Genomic DNA, 16511 nt, shown 5'->3' with positions numbered 1-16511 from the left:
TAGTTTGACTAGACTTTGAATTAGTTTGATGGTATCTGTTTTTCATCATTTGAGGAGTTGTCGGTTAGCAGTGATTAATATAGGTATGCAGCAGAGTACCTAGACTTGCATGTAGATGCCCTTTGGAAACACACGAATTAAATGAGTAGAGTTAATATTGTATCATTCAAAAGATATAGGTGATTCAATCGGTTGATTGCGCACCATCCATTCTTCGCTATAAATAGCGACCTTCTATTCTCATTCAGTCAAACACACATTCCATATAAGTCTGCTACTTGCAATGGATTGTTCGAACTCCCATCCTTTGTATGCCAATCAGCCTTCAGAACAACCACAGAACCTCCTTTCCCTTGTATCGCTGAATGAGACTCCAGGTAGCAATATAGATGGCCAACAGCAAATAAACTGGTCACAATTCAGGACTTCCCTTGAGCAGCACAAGGTTCAAGTGGACCAGGTTCTTCAAGCCCATGTAAGGTTTTTTGAAGTACTTCAATTATGAAGTTTAAGCTGAATTTCTCTAAATCTAATTCTCTGTTATTTCCTTTTTCACTTAACAGAACGAAAAGGTACAGGTTGCACTTCAACAACAAATATCTTTACAAAAGGAAACTCTGTTGAACCTCGCAGAATCTATGGCGAGGGACGTGCTGATGAAAAAGAATGAAGAGATTGCCCATTTACACATGGAACTACAGAACACTCAGCAGGTTCTGCAAACTGCATTGCAGGACAGAGATGAGTGGATGTACCTCGCTGAGGGGACATACGAAATGCATCAGTTGCTTATTTCTCTGGTGCCTCCTATGCAGGGGACAAATGTGTATGCTCTTGCTTCATCCAATGAATTAGGCTCAAGAAGTTCTTGTAATCAAGCAATGAACATGGAGGAAACAACTATAGAGAACGCACATCCAACTCCTATCTGCAAGCTTTGTTGTGTTAGTGATGCTTGTATGCTAATCCTGCCATGCCTACACCTATGTGCATGTAAGTCTTGTGTAGCAAATCTAAACATGTAACTTTATGCGATTCGGCAAAGGCCAACATGAATGAGGCTCGATTTGGCTGAGAAGTAAAGAGGAGACAACAATTTGAAATGTAGTCTATCAGATGTGACTGAGAAAGGAGGCTTGTATTTCCTATATGTGATGTAACCTTGTAGTACAGTGATTTATATTTATTTATGTTATTTTATTTTCATACCAATGTAGTTGTTTCCATGATCCATGATCCCAACATATTTCAATATTACCTTAATCTATATTTGAACACCATTGCATGCCTTCACTCTACGCAATGCTCATCATTGCCGGTTTGTGAGCCCCCTTCATTGCCGGTTTTCGACGTGGTTTGTGAAAGTGGGCTGAGATAAACAAGGTTATCACCACCGGTTCAAAAATAGCAGTGATAAAATTAATCACCGCCGGCTCAGTGGATGATTCGGCTCACCCTAAAAATTCAAATTTTTAAAATCACTCATACTCAAAAGTATTTTTAAAATTTGTTTCAAAAACCAGACATCATTTGAGCTCTATTTGAACTTCCCCTGAAGCTCATATCCATCTCAAGCTCCACCTACATGCCTATGAGTTCCACGCCCAAACATGTGTGCTGCACATTGTGCCCGGTGACAACATAATGAGCCGACCTCCAGGTCTCGATCTCTTTCACTCTGCTCATCCTCACCCGATAGCATCTGCATGCCCCCCTCCCCGGCATGCGACACCAGCAATCGCCCACACCCAACATCATCCACACCTGCCATCACCGCATGCAACATCAGCTTGCATCACCCCATCAGACCCCTCCGCCGACCACAACTACTCTGACGCCATCATGATATAAAGGCTCTACCTACCTGGCTACCTCCCTTTCCCTTCTCCTTCACCATGCACGAGAAGCAACGCAACCAACATGGTACACACCTGCAGCACGTGCAGCACACACAGAAACAACAGAAGCAACACACGCACAGCATAGCAAACAAGCACATACAAAGGCAGCAGCACAAGGATGAACTCGCAACCAAGGCCGCTCTGCATTGCCAACCACCCCAGAACGTGTTGCTCTCCTGTTTAGTCTGCCCGTTCCATCCCATCATGTCTTTACTTCGCCAGCATGCCTCATCGTCTCCGTGCCACCGTTGTCCCACCAAAGGGACACCAAGGCGAATAGGCGAGCCGGTGGCACAGCCCCTGCCCGGCCAGCCTCCTATAAAACGCGACGCCGAGCTATGTCCAACCAAAGACTACCTTAATGAGACTTTAGGGCTATGTCCGACAAAGTTGCGTTTCACATTCAGAGAAAGAGAGAGCAGTGGATGCTGTGAGTCAAGGCAATCGAACCAGTAGGCACCTAATAAGGAAACATCCATGTGTTGGATGGGGTGCTCATATTCAATTGTAGTATGTGATTATTGATTTCAATTTCTATATGGATTTTTATCCAATCATCAAATTCAGTAAACTCTAGCAACCACATGGAGATTCCAACACCTCATTGACTAAAGTGGGGTGAATTCAGTGATCCTATAATGTGCGAAATGGGCCTATAAAATTTGCTAACTTTATATTATTTTTATTATAATTTTCCATTGAGCTAGGTGTCCGAACACATGCAGTGCGTGCCCCCACCCGACAGACTCGGAGTGTCTCGACGCCTCGTGGGCTTCATGGCGGATCAGAATGGATCAAGCAGACTCCACCACGACAGGCACCACCGCTCCGCCACCATCGGAGTCATGGGGTAGGTAAATCATGGATGTTCAGCCAGACGCTTACCTCTCCGACCACTTCATCCTCCTTACATCTCGTGGGCATCCTCAATCGTAAGAACCCTAATCCTGATATGGTTCTGTCGTATTCCTTAGATCCAGTCAAGCACAGTTAGTTTGTCGTGATGTGTTAGCATCTATCGCAGTTTAATTATCCACTATCTCTCAAAAAGAACATATATAAAACTATAAGAGATATATTGTTGGTATGGTGTGTTTCTCTATATATCTAAGGGTCTGTTTGGATGCTTTAAATTGAAACCAATATTTAGAAAGTGTTTTCTATTTCATTATTAGATTATTTGTCAATTCCTCTCAATTCCTAGGAACCAAATTAACTCGCACTCTAAATTCTCATTTAGGAGCCATTCACAAAATCACCCTACAATAGCTCCTCGGTCCCTAAATCGCAAGGGTGAAGATCTGTGTGTGGGCCCTCTAGGTACTGCCACTGGTGCTAGGCCTGGTCTGTGTGGGCTGCCATGATGCTGCCACCATCGTTGGGAGCTCAAGGTTTCCCCATCCAACAACTACGCCGCCTGGAGCTCGAGGCTGTGGTGGTGTTCACATGCTTACCATAGAGAGGCAAGCTAAACTTTCATGCCGCGGCGACCACAATGACCACCGCTTCAACAACACTGTTGCTGATGCCACATTGCCATGGCCAAGCCTTCCCACGTTCATCTCAAGCCCCCTCTTGCATCCGCAACTACCTCCGCGTCATGGCACCAGCTCCAACCATTGGGTAGGAGAGACCTTGGCATCCCCTATATTTGAGGGTGAGGGGTGTCAATTTTGAGTAATTACATAGAAAATTTTGAGTGCCACTAATCCAGCAGTGGTGTCATGGTGTCATGAGTGCCACCTGACGAGATCCTAACATAGGGGTATGTTAAGCCTCGGGATCAAAGGTTCCCGACCGATAGACCCTCTGACCGACCCTTCTAGGATCGCCTGGGGGCTTGGGGCTACACCCCTCGGGTGCGCTCACGTGCACCATCCGGCTAAGGAATTGGGCTGAGCCCGAGCACGCCCGCTGCCTCTGCTCAAAGCTCAGGGGCTCACCCGAGCCTCAGGCTCCTGATCAACGGAAGCCTGGACCCGATCCTTGGCCCCCTCCTAGCCTTCGGCGCTAGCCAAGGCTCAGGGCAGAGACAGATGCCCCAAGCCACTGAGGCTCATGGGCTCCTCAGTGCTGCCCAGCAGGCGTGGCCCTATCAACCGCTCCTCTGATAGGGTCATGCACGGGGCGTGACCCAAGAAGACAAAATTCTCCGCTGGCTTCAGGGCTCCAAGAAGCCTCCAGAAGGTGCACCTAATGGAGGCCGGTCGAAGCCGACATAGCCTGGCACTCAACATGTTAGAACAGACCCACCGGACGATTCCCAACGCTTCTTCAGCTCCATGACAACGCCAAGGAACACACGACGCCGCTGCAAGACACTCCTGGACTCTGGTGCATGTAGATCATAGGCGAAACCCCCCAAACAGTCATGTACCCGACCTACCTCGATATATAAGGGGAGGTCGGATCCTAGAGGGGGGAGGACGATTTCCAAAACTGAGACAGGTCATTCGAGTCGTCACGAGATAGCTCGAGCTCTGCAATGAGAGCAGAGCCACCCCGAGAGGAGTACTGAGAGCTCCTCCCCCGCTTCCACCGTCTTCCTCCTCTTCGATGAGGGGGAAGATCTCACCGGCGGCGAGGCTTCTTAGGATAACACCGAGCGATCCCCTACCAAATCTCTCTCTTACACTCTGTTGTAACCCCCCAAATTTTAGGTGCTCTTGAGTATAAGCATCATCAGCTGCTGGACGTAGGGCCCTGATAGCCTGAACCAGGATAAACTGTTGCGTCCCCTCTGAGATTCTTGTGTTCTTGAGTCCACCCGAGCCACCGGAGACACACACTCAGTGACACCCGACGAACAACAGTGCTTGCCGCGGTAATTCTGTGACCCGGTAGTGTTGCTCCTATTATCACTGCCGAGTCACCAACCTAGCAGTTATATGCCACCCCTATCATTATCGATTAACCTCTGTCGACATAGATGCTGGTAGTGATGATTGCTTTCGACCCGACAGTGATTATCAATTCTGGCGTAGTGGTAGCTAATAAGTAATGATATAATATCCACTAACTATGTGTAGAATGTGGATCAGTAATGACTAATGAGTGTAAGAAATGTACTACCAACCTGATAGTATTTTAAGAAACTTGTTTTCTTAGCTTTATGAACAAAGCATCCCATGTATTTATTCTCTTATCTGATTCTATAGAACGGTGGAAGACTGAATCCTTCGATCTGCCTTTGAGGGCTACCACACAATCCTACACATTAATATATGTAGAAATTTATTATACAGGATACAGATACACGCGCATCTACGACAAAAGACATCATGTGCTTATCAACTACTGGTTTGACCAGCCTTTGAATTAGGTGCAGCCCACACCATGTATTTTTAGCAATGAATTATGTTAGGTAAGAAGCAGAGTACCTCGATTTGTGTGCAGATGTGTTATTCATGAACATGAGTCATAAAAATAAATGTGTTGAGTTAATGTATCTTGCCAAAGATATCATTCTGTAGATTGCCCACCCTTGGTCCTTCACTATAAAAGGCATCCATCTGTTCAGGAACCTGCTGTGGACTGCCATAACTCTTATCCAAGGCAAGACAATCAATCTACGGAACAACAAGGTTTAGGTATAGCCATATGGACAGTGATCAACAAATAGCCCAGTTACCATTCTTGGCTGCTCTTGATCATCACAAGCAACAAGTAGACCGAATTCTTCAAGCACATGTAGGTTTTCACTTTAGCTATTTGTTCTGAAGTTTTTGGAGACATTTTCTAATTCTTCTTGTCCATTTCATCTCATTTCTATAACAGAATGAACAGGTACGAGTAGAACTGCATCAACAGATATCTTCACAAAATGAAACTCTATTAAACTTTGCTGAATCAATGGCAAGAGATGTGTTGGTGCGAAAGAATGAAGAAATTTCCCATTTACGCATGGAACTGCACAACACTCAAGAGTTTGTCCAAACTGTATTACAGGAAAGGGATGAATTGCAGTACTTTGCTACAGGGTTTTATGAAATGAATAAGTCGCTTATTTCCCAGCTGCCTCCTATGCAAGCAACAAATGTCCATGCACATGGTTTATCCACTGAATTAGAGTCTACTGGCTCTTGTAGTCAAGCACCGAACATGGAGGGAGCTTCTATAGGGAGGACACATACCAGTCTTCTCTGTAAGATTTGTTGTGCCCGTGATGCTTGTATGATAATCCTGCCTTGCCAACACCTCTGCGCATGCAAGTCATGTGGAATCAATCTTACAGTATGCCCTGTCTGCTATTCTGCAAAGGACAACATGATTGAGGCTCGATTTGGCTGATAAGGAAAGGGGCAGGGCAACAGTCTGAAATATGGGGCATGCAATGTGTCTAGTAATAAAAGTAGATGTGTCTTTGTTTTTCATTGGGTATGTTGTACTTGTTTGTCTTGTGTCTAATAGAAGAAGTCATGTTTTCTTCTTCATAAGGTGATGTAACCTTGTATGAGTTTCTGTTGTTTGTGTTTATCTTACTCTCTTCGAATTGGTGCCACCGTTTTCATGCTCCAAACTCATTTCATATTACCTGGTAATATATCTATACTAGGATACCATCAAAAAATAGCTAGGCCCGGGCTAGTGACTCCTAACTTGTTACATGCACCATATGTCTCATTCCTAAAAGGTCGAAAGCAGCTCCATTATCCTTCAAATTGTTCTTCCAACTGCCCTAAGAGGGTGCAATGCAACAAGCAACTGCTTGGCAGAATTGTTGTCCCGCTAGCTGTACATCGCCAATTGATGAAAATAAATGGCTACTCTGGCAATTGATGAATGGTTGATACTCAATTAAGACCATGGAAGCCGTTACTTATATATAGCTGGCAGTGCCAGCTTCATCCTGGATGTGATCTCTCACCAAGCAAGGTTGTTTTTGTTGGAAACTTTAGGCAATTGCAGGATTATATTCGGATATAAATCATGAGAGAGGCAATATATGCACGATTCCATTACTAATTTATTAGAGCATGTTATTTCCATAAATTAGCAAACACGTAACTTGTAGTACTAAAAGAAAAAAACTAAACATAATAGAATGTTTAGGAAATTATACCCTTGCGTTGATCCGGTGCGTGCCGGGGGCACCAGCAGCGCTATTATTGGATATAACCGAGCCACATTGCTATAGTAAAACTGTAACAACCCGCGTCCAAAACCTGCTTGTATCGCCACCTCTCTTACAATTTCATCCTCACTTCTTGTAGAAAGGTTAACCCAAAGGTGCTACATTTGGAGCAACAAGGATTATAAGCTCGCACTCACCCACCTAAACTTCCAAAGTGGTATTAAACCCATCAACTACAACTCCACATGCCACATGGGCCAACAACACAATTACTACAGGCTCCTAATGCATTGGGGTGTTACATTCACCCCCTTAAGGGTTGACACCCTTAGGAACTCACCACATATGCAGCAGATGCACAAAACCATCCCTTGGTTTTCTATGTTTTAATAAACATCTGTGGTTTGTTGGTTGTGCTTGAAGATGTCGTTTCTTATGTCATCGTAGAAGACTTATTTTAATGTTCAATTTAGATGATCGTTGATGTTTCCATGTTCTTTGATGATGTGTTCTTGTTATAGTGTAGTGTGGTAATACTCCAGAAGGATGTTATTGTTGTTTTCTTCTAGGGTGTTACACAAACTCCACTAACGCAATGTAGTAACATGACATAGCAACAATATGTATATTGATGACCGAGCTTGCTTCTTGATTGCTTAGAAGAGCTCTTTCTGCCAGGCTATTACCTCTTGGGTAGACTCCTTGTCTATTTCTATCCAATTTGCCGAGATGGAGGGGCGCAATTCGTGGCTTATTGGTATTTATGGTCCCCATGAGGATGATGAGAAGTTGAATTTTCTCCAAGAGCTACATGATTTGAGGGCCCTCTGTAATGGACCAGTTCTCATTGCCAGGGACTTTAACTTGATTTATCAAGCAATGAACAAAAAGAATGCAAATCTAAATAGGGCATTGATGGGGCATTTTGGCCACTACCTGGATGATGTTGAGGTAAAGGAAATCCAAGGTAGAAAATATACTTGATTCAGTGAGTGATATTCACCTACTCTGCTAAGGCTTGATCGGGCTTTCTGTGGTTCGGATTGGGAAGAAATTTTTCCTGATTCGCTACTGCAAAGTGTTGCATCTGGAGTTTCTGATCATTATCCACTCAATTTGGAGTGCACATGTTGCGACCACCTGTTCAGTTGAGCGGGTCTTTATCAAGCTGTAGTGGCTTAGCAAAGGCTTGCTAGCAAAGAATCACCAACACCAAGTTGCAACTGGAGATGGCTAAGGAACTTCTTCATAGGCTTGAAATTGCTAGAGACCATAGGTGAAGATTGGCTTCATCGGAAACTCAAACTGCGTTGCCTTGAGATGGCATCTCTCGAGTGCATGGTGGCACAGCTATGCTCTTGGGTCCTCATTCTCCAGAAGGGGGATGCCAAAACATCCTTTTTCATCAATAGTCCAGATATCACAAGAAAAACTTTGTAGCCAAGTTCCAAGTGCAAAATCATATTGTCACCTCACATGAAGAGAAGCTTCAAGCGGCCTTTGAATTATAGAGGAAGTATGGTCAACAATTTGTGATTTCCCACCTGATAACGCACCTGGACCAGATGGTTTTATAGGTCGCTTCAATCGTGCTAGCTGTGGAAACATTAAGGAAGACATGTCGTTGGCCCCTGATGCAGTACATCGTAGTCAGGTCTTTAAGTTTAAACTTCTAAACACAACAATCATCATGCTCCTGCTAAAGAAAGTTGATGCCTTGCAGGTGAAGGACTATCAACCCATTAGTCTAATTCATACTTTTGCCAAACTAGTATAAAAAATCATGTCCAACCGACTTGCCCCCTTTTCTAAAGCAATTGGTCTCAATAAATCACAGTGGGTTTTGTGCAAGGAAGGTGCATCCAAGATAACTTTTTATATTGTACAGAAGATGGCCAAGTGCCTCCATAAGAAAAAGATGCCACACTTTTCTCTTAAAACATGATATCTCAAAAAGCTTTTGATTAAGTCTCATGGCGCTTTCTACTAGAGATTCTACAAAGACTTGCTTTTGGACAGAAATGGTGCAATCTCATTTGCTTGTTGTTGTCCACTTCATCCACTAGGGTCCTAGTCAATGGGGGCCAGGAGTGAGTTTGCTACATCAACATGGTATTCGGCAAGGAGACCCTTTTCTCCTGTGCTATTTATTCTAGTGATGGAAGGGTTAAACTCTTTAATTGGCTATGCAACTCGCAAAAACTCCAGTCCATCGATTTACAACAAGTTAAGCATAGGCACTCTTTCTATGCCAATGATGTGGCAATATTTCTAAAACCAAAAAGATCTAACCTTGAAATTATTATTCTCAACCTAGAGTTATTTGGCCATGCCTCCAGACTCAAAACTAATATGAACACAAGTTCAGTCTTGCACATACAGTGTAGAGATCTTGAGCTGAGAACAATTTCAGAAACACTCCCATGAGAGCTAAGGACTTTCCATGTACTTACCTTTTCTTACCTTTGGCTCTTCGCAAACCCACCAAGTCTGACCTCTTACTTCTTATAGACAAGGTGGTTGATAATCTTCCTGGATGGAAAACATCTCTTATGAATAAGGCTGGTCATTTGATCATTGTACAGGTGGTGGTTAGTACTATCCCAATTTATCTTATGATTGCCATGGATTTGCCAAAATGGGTGTTAAAAGCCATAGATAAGAAAAGATGTGGTTTTTTGTGCAAGGGCCATGAAAATGCTAATGGGGTAACTATCTTATGTCATGGGAAAAGGCTCAACGCCCTATTCTGTTTGGGGGACTTAGCATTCATAACCTTGAAACCATGGGATGGTCACTCTGTATCCAATGGTTGTGGGCACCAAAGAAAGATGATGAGGAGCGTCTTTGCTAAGGTTTGGTTGTGCAAGTTCCACCTAATGCTCAAGTGTTCTTTGACATTGCCATCTAGACCATAGTTGGTAATGGAACTTCAACTAAGTTCTTGCTAGACTGCTAGCTTCATGGTAAAACAATTGCAGAGCATGCCCCCAACCTGATTCAAGTCATTCCCAAGAGATCCTTGAAACAACGTAAGGTGGCACAAGCTTTACAAAACATAAATTGGATGGCTGATATCAAGGGGGCTTTGACAATTGAGGTCTCGTTGGAATACTTGCAATTTTGGGACATGGTTAATAATATGACCTCTCAACAAGACACTCTTGATCAACACCATTAGAGACTCACACAATCTGTCTCTTACTCTAGCAAATAAGCCTATATGGTGTTTTTCACAGGGACCATCAAGTTTGCTCCTTGGAAGCATACTAGAAGTCTTGGGGCCCCTCTATTGCAAATTCTTCATCTGGCTAGCGATCAAGAACCGTTCCTAGACTGCTGACTGACTTGCAAGACAGTGGCTTTCCCACCTATAGTTTGTCCCTTGTGATTAGGCTAATGAAGTGACACAACATAACATGATTGCTTGTGTGTTTGCAAGGCAAATTTGGACAACTATTTTTTGTGATAGGGTTGCTTCATCTTGCACCACAACCAGAGGACTCTCGGTTTAGTAGCTGGTGGAGCAAGACAATCAAGGCAGATCCTAAGGAAATAAAGAAAGGGCTTAATTCGCTAATAATCATAGTCGCTTGGGAGATTTGGAAAGATAGGAACCAATTTGTCTTTGAGGGTGGTAGTTCTTGCTTTCAAAAGGTTCTGCTTGTAGTGCATGAGTGTAATCTGTGGTGCTAGGCTAGTGCTAAGGCTTCACATCAACTCATTTGTAGGTTGTTTCCATCGACTGCTTAGGCTCTAGATGGTTTTTTTTTTTTGTCATGTTTTCTTTCTAGGTGTGGCGCTGTTAGCCTTGTACTAGGTGTCCTAGTGGAGTTGACTTTGCCTCTCATTTGGTTCTTTTTTCTCAATTTAATGAAATGACACGCAACTCTCCTACGTTGCTCGAGAAAAAACCATGACCGAGTTGATTGTCTATAGATGATGTCATTGTGGCTAGTGGACGAGCGATGTTGTTGACGATGATATTTGGGAGGGCCTGGTTGAAGCAGTTGGCAATGAAGACAAAGGTACATGGCACCACTTGGATTGAACATGATACAACCCATAGTGAAGAACGTGGGCAATCAAGCGCTTCCCAAAAATCATATTTGCCATCTCCCGGATACCTATTGTTGACGTTTTGTACCACCAGCAAGTAAAATTTTGTGTCACACATGGTGTTTTGATGGGGTAGCATACATGACACAGAGGATTATACTGCACTACTAAAAGCTAGAATTCCCTTGTCGGTATGGCCTCCACCGACAGAAAAATTATATCTTATCCTGTCAGGTGGGTGATACTGATAGAAAACTTAATTATTATCAGAGCAATTATATTTCCTTGTCAGTTTTGCACTGACAAGGGAATTGAGTTTTAAGTAGTGTTGGTTTAGGCGATTGATGCCTACGTCTAATGCATAAAGAAGTATTTATTGTTGTGCCCGAGTGCTCGGAGTTTGGGTAGAGGTGTGCTACAAGAGATCGTGAGTAACTTGTGTGTGCTCCCCATCCTTATATAGCTGAGGGGATGGGATTAACAATTACAAGGAGTTGGTGGTGATGTCATCGCACATGCATGGTAAGGAGCAGAGGGCAGGGGGGTTGTTGGGGCTGCAGCCCTGGTCGTGGGCCGAATTAGAAGGGAACAGGTCTTCAACACCCAGCCCAAATCGAGCAACCCTAGCGTCAGCCCCTGTCCTGAGACTAGCAGCTGCACCAGCCCCCGTCTATTGCCGCGAGTCGCTCCCGACACGGTGACGTGCGACGCTCCACCCTCCGCCCATCCGCCGGCCAGCTACGGAGCTGCCCGCCTGCCTCACCATGGAGATGACGCCCACCACCCCTTCACACCAAATAGATGGCCGTAGTACTTTTCCCATACCGGGTTAGCAGTTAGGTGGGTTGGAGTCGTGGTTGGACTTGGGGAGCACCTGAACAGGTGGCGGACACAGAGTTTTTATTAAGGGTATGCTCCAACAATTTTCTTATATACAATTCATATAATCCATATATAACTTTCATATAATCCATACATAATCACCAGTACAAAAATGATTTTTACATGCGCTTCCTATTTCTTTTGAGGGTACTTTATTTAGCAAACGACGCCTAAAAATTTACTTAGCAAACCGTTTGTAACTAACTCTGGGAGCAATATAGCTAATAAACCGTCCCTGGAAATACATCTTTAGTGGCGGCTCTGTTATGTAAATCGTCACTGAAAATACACTACTACAAGAAACTTTACTGACGTGGGCAGAAATTATTAACCGAGGCGGGCATCGCAACCGCCTCTGTCAAAAGGTCATGGTAAATGGGATCTTTTTCTGAGGCGATTCAATGCCCGCCTCGGTAAATTGAATAAAAAACAAAAAAGAAGAAAAAACCTGTATCCAGCCCTAAACGGGCTGGATCTGGGCCTAGCTCTGTCGCCCCTGCGTGCCGCCTCCGCCGCCGCTGAGGGAGCAGGCCCCACTCCGCATGCCACCATAGCCGGGGGTGCTCGATCCGTCGATCCTCCCTCCACCCTCGTCGCCGTGCCTCAATCCGCTGCAGCCACGACCGAATCCGCCGCTGCCGCAACTGAATCTGCAGAAGAGGGGCCGCCATGACCCACCGCGACCGGATCTGAGGGAGAGGGGCGCCGCTTGGGTGGGGGAGGGGGTGGGGGAGGGCACCACCGCCGCTTGCAGCCAGATCCGCTGCTCAAAGCCTCGTATCGTCGGGATATGAGGGAGATGGCCTTGGGCTCACCGAATCTTAGGGAAAGGGTGCTCGAACCACCGCCGCTCACTGGGATCTGCTCTGGTCCGCCGCCGTAGAATGGGTAGGTGCAAGGGAGAGATAGTGAACTAGTGGAGGGAAGGAGAGAGTGGAGGGAGGGAGGGTGGAGTCACGACGCCGGGGCGCTGCTCGGGTGCGGGCGTCGCTCGGCCACTAGACTTCGGAGGGAGAGAGTGCGAGTGGAATGAAGGATTGAACACCCTAAGAGCTCCTTCCATGCATGGCTACGCTAATGGGTCGGCTGGGCTCTGCGCCTTTTTTCCGAGGCGGAACATTTAGGAGGTCTGCCTCCCAAAATAGAGGCATTTTTTAGGCCTCTGTTAATAGATTTTTAACCACCTCCATAAATCAATTTTGCGAGGCAGTTGACTGTAACCGTCTCAGTTAGTAAAAAATGGCTGCCTCAGTTAATCCCACGCATTAACTAAGGCCAATTTCAAAATGTCTCACAAAAGATTTTGTGTAGTAGTGATATATCTATTTTTAAGGAAGGTTGCTCATGTCATCTGCCAGTGAAAATAGGTTGACTTAAGTCAACAACCCCTAGAAATCAATTTTTAAAGGTTGATGACCAAGTCAACCATTCTTAAACATAGCTACAGTACAAAAAAATCGTAAATATTTTAAATAAAGTCGAATGAAGACAAAATTTATATCAAAATTATAGTGATCGATGAGATTTAAAATTTTGTAGTTGATGGAATTTTTATTCGAGGTCGTTTAGGGGACCAGAGATATATATTAATTTCTCAGATCGAATTTTAAATTTTTGAATTTTTCAAGACCTTGGGTAGAGACATGTTCAATATCAAAGTTGTAGTGCTCGGCGACCTAAAATTTTATAGTTGAAAAATTTTCTATTTAAGATTGTTTACGAAACAAAATATTGATTGCATGATTCTTACATATTAGTACAAATGGATAGCGTCGTATAAATAATCAATAGTGACAATGTGGTGCGGCTGCCCTTATTTAGAACTAGTGAAAATTAAATATTTGAGCGGTGGTGGTCCTTCGCGCTTCCGATCACATAAATTTTTTTGTTATTTTTATGACTTCTAAATTATTTATAAAAAATATGAAAATATTTTTTAGAGACGACTGTCTTAAGTCAACCGATCCTAAAAACTGATTTTTAAAGGTGGTTGTCTTAAAAAAACCATACCTGAAAAACAATTTATTGGGATGGTTTTAAAGCCCTCTGTGAAAATAACTTATTTTTATAATCGATGGCATAGTAACGATTTTTATTAGTGAATTAGACAAGAAATTTAAAATTTTGCTTAGAAGTCTTGTATACTAGGTTAAAAATATCATTGGAAGTCTTAAATTCAACAATCAAGTGCACAAGTTGCATATAAATTATAATACAAATAGTTCAACGTATTAACTCATATATATGAAAAAAAGAAGCTTACTACTTGTTTGACCCATGTTTTCAGCATCGAAAAAGCGATGCATTGTCCCCTTTAATTTCCTCTTCATAATTCATCGTATCAATTCTGATAACAAAATAGGCAGTGCATTAAAAAGTGACTCTATTTGTTGTTGGAGCATCTCCAAGAGTATCCCGAAGAGTCTATCAATCCAGGAATTTTGGCAAGATTGAAAAAACTCATCTCCAACAACTCACAAACCCACCTTACAATCTTTTGGCACTTGAAAAAAACCACTCCCACGGCGCATATAGTCGCCCAATATGGAGGTGGAAGGATGTGGGGAAGAAAAAAAAAAGTAAGACAGGGTTCCTGAGGCAAATATACAGAGAGAAATAAATTATAAAAGTGGTTAATGTGATTTATAAATAGTTTAGGATTCCTGATGTAAAATTACCTTTTGTCTTTTAGGCGTGACATTTTAGAAACTGTTGTATATTTTGCAAAGTCAGAAAACCTATTTTTTAGAGTATTTTTTTAGATAATGCTGGAGATGCTCTTGGTCTGTAAATCAATTACATTCAGATGAAATAGCACTCACATGGATGGTGATCGCAACAAACAAGAGAGGGAACATGGAACCCACTGTCACTGTCGAGCTGCAGTGAACTGAAGGAAATCCCCTGCTGCTTCCAGACTGTCAAACTGAACAGGAGATCAGTGCCCTTATTAAATCCAGTAATTTAACCAAGCACAAACATCAAACAACACTGTAACCATAGGTATTTGAGACTTGAGAGTGGGGACTATTTTAGATCTTGTGAGATTAAGAGAACTGGTAAAATGAGGGAAAGGGGAATGCATATATGTATATACCTCACCAGATGATTGGAACCACGAGCATCTCAAAGAATAAAGAATTGCTGCAGCTGCCGATGGTGAAATCGGAAGAGGAGATGAGAGAAACACGGGCAGCAAGCAACTGGAACAAATCATCGCTCACCGCTAATGGGATCGGACTCAGCGGCCGGGTGTCAACTGTCAAGGCGATCCAATCCGATGGGATGGGAAGATGGGGAGCCGGCCGATCGGCGAACCGTCGCGAACTTGCAAAGGCGCTGTGCGGCGGTGGCTAAGGACAAGGTACGGGAGAAGGCAGAAATCTTTTTTCCTTGTCTATTTATATAAATGGGCTGTATTGGGCCATTTACAGGGCGTTTGGATAAAGGGATACAGGGAGTGGGACAGGGATAGAAAAATAGATGAATGACAAGATTAAATGAGGTATAAAGAATAGATAGCTAAGATACAGTATTACCCCTTCAAAGATGGAATATCCCTATTCCTATTCCTATCCTTCAAGGCTAGGATCATCGAGCTCTTAGTCTTAGCATGTGTTTTGGTAGGAGGACAGTGGAGACAGAATAAAGCAATCCATTTCTAATAGTGTTTGGCTTAGAGGGAATTAGGACTGGATTCGTTCCCTACGAGAATATCCGGAAAAATATAGAAAACAACACTCCTTTCAAGAAACAGAATATTTGATGAATTCACATAGTAGCACTAGAACCACTAAACTTTGAGTCTATTTTAATCTCTTTTATTTATTTTTCCATAACTTTTCAATATAGCATGTAATTAAATCGTGTTGCGCGCAAACCATCACCCATTGTGCCCCTTATGTGTATTTTTTTATCAAAAATACTAAATAAACCCATGCATGTGGGGAAATTACCGATAGTGAATAGATACAGATACTACTTTCGGTAAAGTTTAAGTGGATTTATATTATTATTATTATTATTATTATTATTATTATTATTATTATTATTATTATTATTATTATTATTGTTATTATTATTATTCAATATGATTTTTTCTAGATTTCTTTTCAATGTAGCTTCCATATCTTTCCGCTAATGTAGCTTTTTCTTCATGTTTGTTATTATTATTATTATTATTATTATTATTACTATTATTATTATTATTATTATTATTATTATTATTATTATTATTATTATTATTATTATTATTATTATTATTATTATTATTATTATTATTATTGTTGATACAGATACTTTTTCTTCATGTTTGTTATTCATTATGTCGTTTCTAAAATTCTTATGATTAATGTAGCTTCCATATCTTTCCATTAATCCATTTTAAGACTGACCCTATATGCATGTATTTTTATTTAGTTAGAGTAGTGTCTTTGTTTAAAAGACTAAGGTACAAGGTTAGATGACATGCCTTGCAGGAGCGCAAGAAATATTGACAAAGTTATGTAAAAATGAAAGAGGTTAAAATAGAGGTGGAGTGTTGTTTTGTGATTTTTTTTAGTGCCCTAGTGCTAATCTGCGAATTCACCAATTAG

General features: G+C 42.5%; 1 long non-coding RNA gene across 2 annotated transcripts; it reads right to left on the bottom strand.

The window, feature by feature from the left end:
* Nucleotides 1-642: 642 nt before the first annotated feature.
* Nucleotides 643-15274, bottom strand: LOC136545632 (uncharacterized). 2 transcript variants are annotated; one of them, XR_010781101.1, is made up of 5 exons: nt 15141-15274; nt 15014-15060; nt 14403-14842; nt 14180-14263; nt 643-928 (listed from the first exon to the last, which is right to left on the bottom strand). It is a non-coding gene; the product is annotated as an uncharacterized lncRNA (long non-coding RNA). The 2 variants fall into 2 exon arrangements; XR_010781100.1 differs by having other exon boundaries at nt 15014-15262.
* Nucleotides 15275-16511: the final 1237 nt, after the last annotated feature.

This window comes from Miscanthus floridulus, chromosome 3 (assembly GCF_019320115.1).
Source record: "Miscanthus floridulus cultivar M001 chromosome 3, ASM1932011v1, whole genome shotgun sequence".
Lineage (NCBI taxonomy): Eukaryota > Viridiplantae > Streptophyta > Magnoliopsida > Poales > Poaceae > Miscanthus > Miscanthus floridulus.
This window is presented reverse-complemented; position numbering and strand designations above follow the sequence as displayed.